This window comes from Zingiber officinale, chromosome 1A (assembly GCF_018446385.1).
Source record: "Zingiber officinale cultivar Zhangliang chromosome 1A, Zo_v1.1, whole genome shotgun sequence".
NCBI classification, from domain to species: Eukaryota; Viridiplantae; Streptophyta; class Magnoliopsida; order Zingiberales; family Zingiberaceae; genus Zingiber; species Zingiber officinale.
Genome location: NC_055987.1, coordinates 95,907,813 through 95,918,424, shown reverse-complemented (window position 1 = coordinate 95,918,424; position 10,612 = coordinate 95,907,813).

Here is a 10,612-nt window from a genome sequence, read left to right as displayed (position 1 = left end):
GAAGTAAGAGTAGCACATCCCTCTCTTGAGCAGCACAGAACCACAACTTGGTTGCTTAGAAGAACCACCCAATCAATAACGTTCAACTTGGAGGACCAACAATTGTTCTCCAACATGTTGATGCTTGGTCAACAACATGATCATCAATGTTGCATCAGTTTCTTGTGTTGGCTTCACGTTCCAATCAGCAACTCTCAAATCAGCAATGCTCTTCATGGTCAGAAATCCAACATGAATTACTTCACGTTGCTGTTCACTGCCAATTGAACAACAAATTCCCAAAACTCGCAATTGAAAATCCTTACAGTAGCATACCAAAATCTACATCTCTGTTGTAATTAGCAAGACCATTACCTGACCTTCTCCGGCGATGGTAGCAAGCAACAGTGGTCGGAATGCTCTTCTATCAGCCCACTGTCAGAACTCTAGGTCAATGTTGCGGCTGAGCCCGTGGTATCCATCCAAAGCTAGGGCACAGAGGGCAACGATATGTGGTGGTTCGGTCCTGGTGGCCGGCGACGGTGCTAGGGCACAGGCGACGGGGTGGAGAAGGCCGGCGGTGCAACGGTGAAGAGGCTAGGGCAGAGGTGGCCGATTGGTGATCTAGGGCATGGCTTGGAAGTGGCTTCCGGCCGAAAGGGGCGGCGGCGCGTCCCGATCCCAGTGGCGAAGACAGGGAAAAAGAAAGGAAGAGGGAGAGAGGAGATGCTCTGCCGCCGGCTCTCTGTTCCCTGGCGTCGTTGGCGTCGGGCAGAGGAGAAAAGAAGAGGCGGCGCCGGCGCTAGGGCAGCGGCTAAGAGGAAGAGGGAAAGGAGGAATCGGCGTGAAGTAGGGCACGACTCGCGGGGGAAAAAGGAAGAAGGAAACGACATAGTAGCGGAGGGAAAAGAAAGATAAGAAAAAGAAATAGGAAAAGGAAAATAAAACTTTTCCTCACTAAAACAGGGTAGTCTAAACAGGCTTTCCCGGAGACCCGTTTTATCCCCGTAACCTAAGTCATATGGGCTTTGAAAAATTCCTAGAAAATTTCTAAAAATTCCGGAAAATTTCCTTATCGTTATTCGCTATTTTTCCGGTATTTTACATATAAATTGAATTAAACTGGTTTTGTACTGGTTAGTCGATTTTGTACTGACTTATTTAAATTTAATTTTTCAGATGGCACGGACGATTACCACATTGACTCGTCGCGAAGTGCGGCGAAACCAGCTCCGAGAGGAGATTCAGGAGATAGAGTATAAGTCTGCTTATGGAGTTGACGGACATGTTAGACGGCTGGATAGACTATTTTGGAAACTTGAGCAAGAAGAGTTTCCCGTCCTGAATAGTTATAGGATCTGGGCATTGATGCATTCATTGCCAGAGTATCCCAGGATAATAGCATACTATGTATGAGGGTGTCATCAAGGGCGTGCAACATATTCAGTACTGTGTGAGGAACTACTTCACCATATGGGTGAAGAAGAGCCTGAAGAATCTGAAGAGGACCAGGAGATGCTCGAGGAAGATCCAGAAATGGATCTAATGGAGAATTCTGAAGCTGCCCCATCTGAGATTATCCCAAATGAGTCCAGGTTAATAGGGATAGTGTTGGATGCTATACTAGTGTTTGTCCTAGTGGGAGCAATGCTGGCCTATCTAGTTTATTAGTGTTCTGTTTACTATCGTTATGTACGAGCAGTGTTAGCTTATCTAGTTTTTGAGTCATGTAATAATTTCTGTTGTTTTGTACGAACAGAATTATATAATAAAAGTTATGTTATATGTTAACTAACTTGGAAATGATTAGTTCATTTCATGATATGATTAGTTCATATAAATATAATTCATTCATATAAAATGATTTGTTCATTAGTTGGGATATGTGTAATATAATTGATCTGTGTTGATTAGATTAAAACATACAAATAATGAGTGGAAACAATGCTATCACTTGATTTTGTAAACTAATTCTAATTTACACTGAGTCAATGATTAATTGCACATATATGAATTACACTGAAATAATAAATAATTTGTTTATTTATGTAGATCATGACAACTAAAAATATCATAGCTGAACTCAATAAGGGTGAGAAATTATATGGGGATAACTACAAAATCTGGCACCTCAAGATACAATATGTTCTTGAGGAACAAGAAGTTCTAGAGGCTGTAAACCAGTTCATGGTGGAACCGGTTGATGGTTCCACAGCACAGAACAGACGTGACCTTGATGCCTATAAGGCATGGAAAAGGAAGGACTCCATTGCTAAGGGCATATTGATTAGTTCAATGGTGGATGACCTGGTGTTTGAATATGAGCCATTACCATCGGCTCATGCAGTCTGGGTAGCCCTTAGAGAGAAGTACAGTGGAGTCAGTCTGAGTAAGCTCCGTCACCTAACTATCAAGTTTGATAGTTGTAAGAAGTGCTCGAATGTTACAATGGCCCAACATCTCAGGGAGATGGGTAACATGATTCGAGAGCTTAAAACTGCTGGTTATACGTTGACTGATGAACAACAGGTTCAGGCAGTTATCCGTTCCCTTCCTGATTCTTGGGAAACGATGAAACAGAACCTGACCCATAGTGAGAGTATCAAGACTTTCACTGATGTCTCACGCCATGTCGAACCTGAGGCGGAGAGGATTGAATCCGCAAGAATTTCGGGTTAAGCTTTTGTAGCTGAAGGTTCTGGTTCCAAGAATAAGAACAAGTGGTTTAAGAAAGGAAAGGGGAAAGAAAAGGAGGCTAATGCTGTTGCTGCGAAAAACCAAATCAAGAAGAAAGGAAAGAAATATGGACAAAAACCTAAGAGCAGGTTGACTTGCTTCAACTGTGGCAAGAAGGGTCATTTTGCTCGGGATTGTACTGAGCCAAAAAGGTAGATCCATTTTTATCTTCTTTCCACGAGCAATATGTTGCAAGTACAGTGTTGTTAGCTGATTCGTATCCTTTGTGGATTGTAGATTCAGGAGCACCGAACCACGTAGCTCATGATCGAGCTACATATGTGGAGTACCGTCGGGTACCAGCTGGCAATAAATGGATATATGTAGGAAACAATGCAAGAATTAAAGTCAAAAGAATTGGCACTTGCAAGCTCAACCTACGTGGTGAAGGCACCTTGTTTCTACATGATGTCCTATACGCTCCTGAGATTCGACGGAATCTGGTTTTCGTTATTTGTCTTCTTGATTTAGGTTACAATGTAAATTTTTATAGTCGTTGTGTGGAACTTCGAATTAACTCTGTGTTAATTGGGTATGGTTTTGTAACAAATAGTTTTATGGTTCTTGATGTAGAACCAAATAATAATGATGATTGTTTTTCAAGCATTGCTCTTACTAGTAATGGTGATGTTAATGATGAAATTTGGCATGCTAGATTGGGACATATAGGACAAGAACGAATGAATAGATTAGCTAAGGAGGGTCTTTTAGGCACTCATGCTAAGATTAACTTGTCTATATGTGAGTATTGTCTTGCTAGAAAGACGACTAGGAAACCATTTGGTAAGGCTATTAGGGCTAAATCACCATTGCAATTAATTCATTCGGATATTTGTGGTCTGATGAATATGAAGGCTAGAAATGAGAGTTCTTATTTCATTACATTTATTGATGACTTCACACGTTTTGGTTATGTGTATTTGATTTCTCACAAATCTGAAGCATTAGATTGCTTTATTCGTTACTTGAACGAAGTTGAGAATTAATTGGAACGTAAGGTTAAAACCTTGCGCACTGACCGTGGAGGAGAATATTTGTCTGATTAGTTCAAGACAATGTGTAATGAGAAAGGGATTATTAGACAGCTAACTGTCCCTGGAACTCCACAGTAAAATGGGGTTGTTGAAAGAAGAAATAGGACTCTTCTTGAAATGGTTAGGTCTATGATGGCACAGGCTAATTTGCCAATCTCCTATTGGGGAGATGCATTATTAGTTGCAGCCTATATACTTAACAAAGTGCCTTCAAAGTCAGTTCCATCTACCCCACATGAACGTTGGACAGACAGAAAGCCGGATTTGAGTAATCTGAGACCTTGGGGGTCAGCTGCCTACGTTCATGATAAGCCTCACGAATATGAAAAATTAGGACCTAGAGGTAAGACGTGTATCTTTATAAGGTACTCTGAGACTTCTAAAGGTTATGTTTTTATTGGTGAGCGAAAAGATGGAACCATCTCTAAAATAGAGTCAAGAGATGCTACTTTTCTAGAAACTGAGTTCCCAACACGAGGTGAAGTTGATAAGACAATTCCTCTATATGAGATAGAGGAGGAGGATAATGTTCCTTTATCAACAAATCAGGAGATGCTTGAATCTAGTCAACCGAGTGGGAGTAATTTGCCACTGAATGAGTCAGTTTCTCAACAGTCTAACCTTCGAAGAAGTAGTCGTCAGATTATTCCTCGGAAAAGGTTTGATATTGAGAATGAGGCATTGATGGTTCTTCCAGTTGATGATGAGGAACCTCGAACAGTTGAGGAAGCTTTGAGAAGCTCAGTTAGAAAAGAATGAAAAATTGCAATGGATGAAGAAATGGAGTCAATGAGAAAGAATCAAGTTTGGGATTTAGTCGATCTTCCTCCGGGCCGAAGGGCTATTGGGAATAAGTGGATTCTCAAAGTAAAGAGGAAAGCAGATGGATCGATTAATCGATACAAAGCTCGATTAGTTGCAGAAGGATATACCCAAATGGAGGGTATTGACTTTGAAGAGACATTCTCCCCAGTTGTGAAGTTTGTGTCAATACGTGTCATCCTATCTATAGTAGCACAATATGACATGGAATTACATCAGATGGATGTAAAAACGACTTTCCTTAATGGTAATCTTGACGAAGAAATCTATATGGTACAACCAGAAGGTTATATTACTGAAGGCCAAGAGAAAAGAGTATGTAGACTTCGGAAGTCTATATATGGGCTAAAGCAAGCGTCAAGACAATGGAACATAAGATTTAATGAAGTAATATTATCTTATGGTTTCGAAATGATCAATGAGGATTATTGTGTTTACCTAAGAAAGGAAAAAAGGAAAGTTTATCATTTTATCATTATATGTTGATGATATGCTGATAGCTGGAAGTGACATAAAGTGTGTGATAGAAGTCAAAAGTTGGCTTTCATCACAATTTGACATAATAGATATGGGAGAAGCAGAGTACATCTTAGGAGTGAAGATTGTTAGAGACCGATCAAAGAGGCTTTTGGGTTTGTCTCAAGAAGTTTATATCACTAAGATGCTGCAACACTTCAATATGTCAGATTGCAACATTGAACAAACGCCTATTACGAAAGGTACTGTCTTGAGCAAAAGTATGTTTCCCAAGACTTTTGAGGAAATAGCCGAAATGAAGAAGAAACCATATGCCAGTGCTATTGGTAGTTTGATGTACACTATGTTGTGTACTCGTCCCGATATAAGCTATGTTGTTGGCTTAGTTAGTTGTTTCCAGTCAAACCCAGGATCGAGACACTAGAAAGCGGTGAAGAGAATATTCAGATATCTTAAAGGAACAGCTGATTATTGCCTCTATTTCCAAGGATCAGATATGAGCCTAAGTGGCTACTCAGATGCAGATTGGGCTGGGGACCTTGATGACAGAAAATCCACATCTGGCTATGTCTTCTTGCTGAATGATGGCGCCATCTCATGGAACAGCAAGAAGCAGGCTTGTGTAGCCTTGTCGACAATGGAAGCTGAGTATGTGGCTTGTGTAACGGCTGTGCAAGAGGCTGTCTGGCTAAGAAGGTTCCTGAAGCATCTGAGAATTGCTGAGGACAGTGGGAGTCCTGTTACAGCATACTGTGACAGTCAAGCTGCAATAGCTTTTTCCAAGGATCCCAAATATCACAGCAAAGGCAAGCATATAGAAATTAAGTATAATTTTGTAAGAGATATTGTTGACAAGAAAAAGGTGATTCTTGAGTACATCCCTACACGAAATATGCTTGCTGATCCTTTTTCTAAGCCATTGACTAAAGAGTCATTTCATGGGCATGTGAAGTCTTTGGGACTTCGAAGAATGTAACAATTGTAAAGACATTTTGATAAATGAAAAATGTCATGATCTATTCAGTGTATTTGTCTTGGTTACATTCAAATAAAAGTCTCGATAAGTATGTTGGCATATTGGGATTGGTCCACTCACATGGACAATCATCTTTATTTGTTAAGTACGAATATAGGTAAGACTGTTGCTTATGGGACAACTTATGTAGCTGTGAATAGAGACATACCCATAAGTTAAGGTCGCCTTGATATTTGTGTCAAGATGAGATCATTTATGTAATGATTGGAGTGATACACCCACCATTTACTGAATCTGCTTGAAGCCAGATTAGAATTCATATGTTGAATTCAGGATTAGACATTGGGAATGTCTAGATCGAAATTTGTACGATGTTAAATTTTTTTTAAAAAAAAATATGCACTCTTTTTGGTAAAGAGAATAACATCGTAGCATGTGATTCATACCACATGTGTTATGACGACAAGAAGGGTAGTAGGAGAATGGATCCCTGCTTCTCTACTATGTGAGAACCTTGAGATTATAAGTTAATCTCGATTTTACCCTAAGTGACTATTTAGCTGTCTACTTGAAGTTCTGATCAGTGTCTGCTACTTTAGCATATTTCCTATTGGCTATGGATGATTCGATCTATGGAGCATAACTAGGAAAGCGACTGATTAGAATGAATGGATTCTAGCTAAAAAGGAAGATTAAGATTGATTTACATCTGTGACATTTATTCACTGGTACCGGTTACATTTTTTAGTTCAGTACATAAAATGTAATTGTGAATAATTTGTTTGATTTGAGATGTTGAACATGCTCTTGACATATGGTCAATATGAGGGATTAGAGATGTTCATGATGATGTAAATAATTTAATCTGGGGTAAAGGCAAGCCATTTATGTCTTTGATTCGTTCTATGGATATTTATGTCTCTGATTTGTTCTATGGAGCAGCTAAGTAAGGTGTGACAATCTTCTTAGCAATTGAATGCTCACTGTGCTTGCTGTCGCACGAACCATTTTCCCTAATGTATGGAATGGATGTTCTTATTTGGTCTTTGTGACTAAATTTTGCTTTGGTCTTCGTGACTTGATCTCCATAAAGTCTTCGTGACTTATTTGGTCTTTGTGACTAAATTTTACTCTGGTCTTCGTGACTTGATCTCCATAAAGTCTTCGTGACTTATTTGGTCTTTGTGACTAAATTTTGTTCTGGTCTTCGTGACTTGATCCTCATAAAGTCTACGTGACTTATTTAGTCTTTGTGACTAATTTCGATCTGGTCTTCGTGACATGATCACCTTGTAGTCTATGTGACTGACATGGTCTATGTGACCATATGGATTCACTTGGACGAGTGGGAGATGTTGGACATTTGGGCGTTATTGGAGACGAAGGGTTTCCCTTCGTTACTCTCCTTTTGCTGCAAACGCCAAGGAGACGAAGGAACGTCCTTTCCCCTTCGTCTTCCTTAGCCTTCTTATAAGAGGCGTCCAAGTGCAGATCAAGAGAAAGAGCTTTTTGGCGAAGGTGATCAAGGAGCACCGAGGTGATCGTAAAGGGAGAGATCGTGTGAGAGCAAAGGGAGAGCATTCGGCTGGGATTTGGCTCGTGAACTTTGAAGCGCTTTCCGGTTGCTCCGTGATCGTGCTTCCGACAGCGGCAACCTCTTCGTCGACCGCCGCGTCTTCAACAGCACTTCGGGAGATCACTGTGAGTTTATAGTTACCGCATCGCTTTGTTTTATCTTTGTATAGTTTCGATTTCATGTTTTCAAATTACCAACAATATATTGGTGAAAATCCATTACAACATTGGGCCAAAAATAAGATTTTGTGTTATTTAGACATCAAGAATCCAGATTTTATCATAGAAGACCAACCAATCAAGCATCTAACTCCAACACTAAAAGTTACTTTCACAAAGCATATTGACGCATTACTCAAACTTAAAATTATACGGCAAGTAGTCTCCGACTAAGTAATCGGCTCTACAGTGACAACTGACTTGATAGAAAGTCAACCATAAATGATTTAGCAGGGAATTGACCTATCCCTTGTTCTCATATTGGAACAACAATCCTATTGTTTGGCCCTTAAATTTATTTTCTTGATTAACTGAAAAATGGTTTGATTAACATATCTTGAGTCCTCTTAAATCACTAAATTTAAAAATCTAATTTCATGGCTACTCAGATCTTTTAACTCATATGTTATTGAGAAGAAAAAAATTAAATAAATGCATTTAAATAGATATAAGTTTAACATGTTCTTGGTTGACTTAGTGGATAAAAATTGTTAATATGTCGTGCTTAACTAGCTAGATACCATTTGAGCCCAAATGTTATTAAAATTAGCCCGGTGCTAAGCATGGGACATTCCCGCACTATTTTATTTGTGTGAAATCCAAGCTAAACCTAATTTTTATTATAAAAGATATATAAATATCTAATAAGAAAAAATATTATTAATTATATAAAATATCTAACAACATAAATAATTATATAAACATTTTTTAATAAATATGATTTTAAAAATGAGTTAAATTTGGCTCGTTCGTGGTGCTTGGCCAAGCACATTACGACGCATTTTACATTGGATTTTGACTTAAGTTGGATAGGAATAATTTGCTTTCCACTAGGCTAGTCCATCTTTAACAACAAGCTAAGGAATGTTCATGAAACATTGGATACGAGAGAATCTTTTTTTTTAAAAAAAAAAGATAGATCTACTACCTTAACGGTCCTCCTAGTGCCGGCTCCACGGATATGGAAGGAGGTTCCATAAGCGCATGGCGGGGTAAATCCCAGGTCGTCAGTTCCTGAGAATCGATCCCTAACCATTACGTCAAAGATATCATGCGCCCATCGTCTGCGCTACGCCCTGGGGACAAAAGAATCTTTTTTAAAGATAATAGCGAGAAGCTTAAACTCCTCCTGTTAGAGTTAGTGTAATGCTGGATTTATAAAATTCTTATAAAATTCAAGAGGTTAGATTTCGTAAACTCAATAGTATTATAAATCATATGGGTTTTATAAACTTAAAAATCTAGTATTCAAAATTGTATGCTGGATTTAGAATAATTTTAAAACAAAAAAAGAATTAATGGGCATGACTCCTTACTTTTTTTTAATAGAAAATTTAATCAAACAATCATATTATAAAATAGATAATGATATGATGGGATTCAATATAAAGTTATCTTTTAGATGTATGATTGTGGGAAGATAACTATAAAAATTATGGATTTTTTTATTTTTAATGTGACAGTGATTTCATCCAGTAGATCTCATTATGAATTTCGATTTATAAATTCAGAGTTGCAGTTACCCTTATAAAATTAAGATGAGCATTCGATTCAAAAATAAATCATCGAATCAAACAAATCGAAATAAACTAATTTAACCTCTTTTTTTTTTTGGCATATCGAACTTTACTATCAAATCAAATCAAATCAAACAAATCAAATCAATATAAAATCTATTATTTCAATCGATTACCGAATTAATCAAACTTTTCTTATCAATTGATTGATAATGTCAATTAACTGACAATATCATAAATCGATTGATATTGGACAATCGAGTCAGTCTAATTTATTAGTTAAGTTATATAGTCATTATCTAATTTAGATATAACAATCGACTACTCACAGTAGGATCAAAGACACATGGGAGGAGAAGGGCTGAATCATGTGTATTTTTAAAAACGTTTTCTTTTTAATTTTTAAAATGAGTACGCAGAGGAAAGAAGATATGAATAAAACAGAACACAAGCAGTTTTATTTGATTCAGAGCCTTCGAAGACTCCTACTCTGGAGTCAAGTCCTTTGGACCTTTCCGACGGATAATTCACTAATATTCGCAAAATCAGTTACAATATAAGGAGTATAACAAACCCTATACTAAGGTCCGACAGGTAATTCACTAATATTCGCAAAATCAGTTACAATATAAGGAGAGTATAACAATCCTACACTTCCTAAAGTAATAATTGAAATAACAATTGTTACCCAACATGTAAAAAATGAAGATTTGGATTGAGCTTGGGTGTTAGAGTTGGTTTGACTACAGTAGTTAGGCATAGTAGTGTCGCAGTATAGTTGTAGCATGAAGATGGTGCAACAAGATGATCGTGGAAGTTTGTAGAGAAGTAACAAGTTGCTGGCCAAACAGTGATTTTAAGGAGTGTTTAGGGTACCTCCAACCTCATCCGAGGCGCCTTCAACCCCAAATTTGATTTCACAAATTACGACCTTTATCAACTTCGAAGCCCTCGATCTTTATCCGAGCGAGGGTGCCTCCAAGTACTCCAAAATACCTCCAATGCACTCCGAGACGTCTCCGACGCGCTTTAGGACGCCTTAGTGCAAACCAAAGGCCCTCTTAGTATTTTCTTTTTGCAGACTTTCTTCTTTATTGATCTTGATTAATTCACCTCAAACAAGAGACACATGACTGTATAATGTTTGAGTAAGCATAATTTTTCAAATATCATCTTATGTAGTTTTATTTTTTGGATCTACAATGAGTATAACTGAACAAGCAAATTATAGTAACTGATCTGCCTGTTCTATAAATCTCTGTTCAGTGTGTAAATAA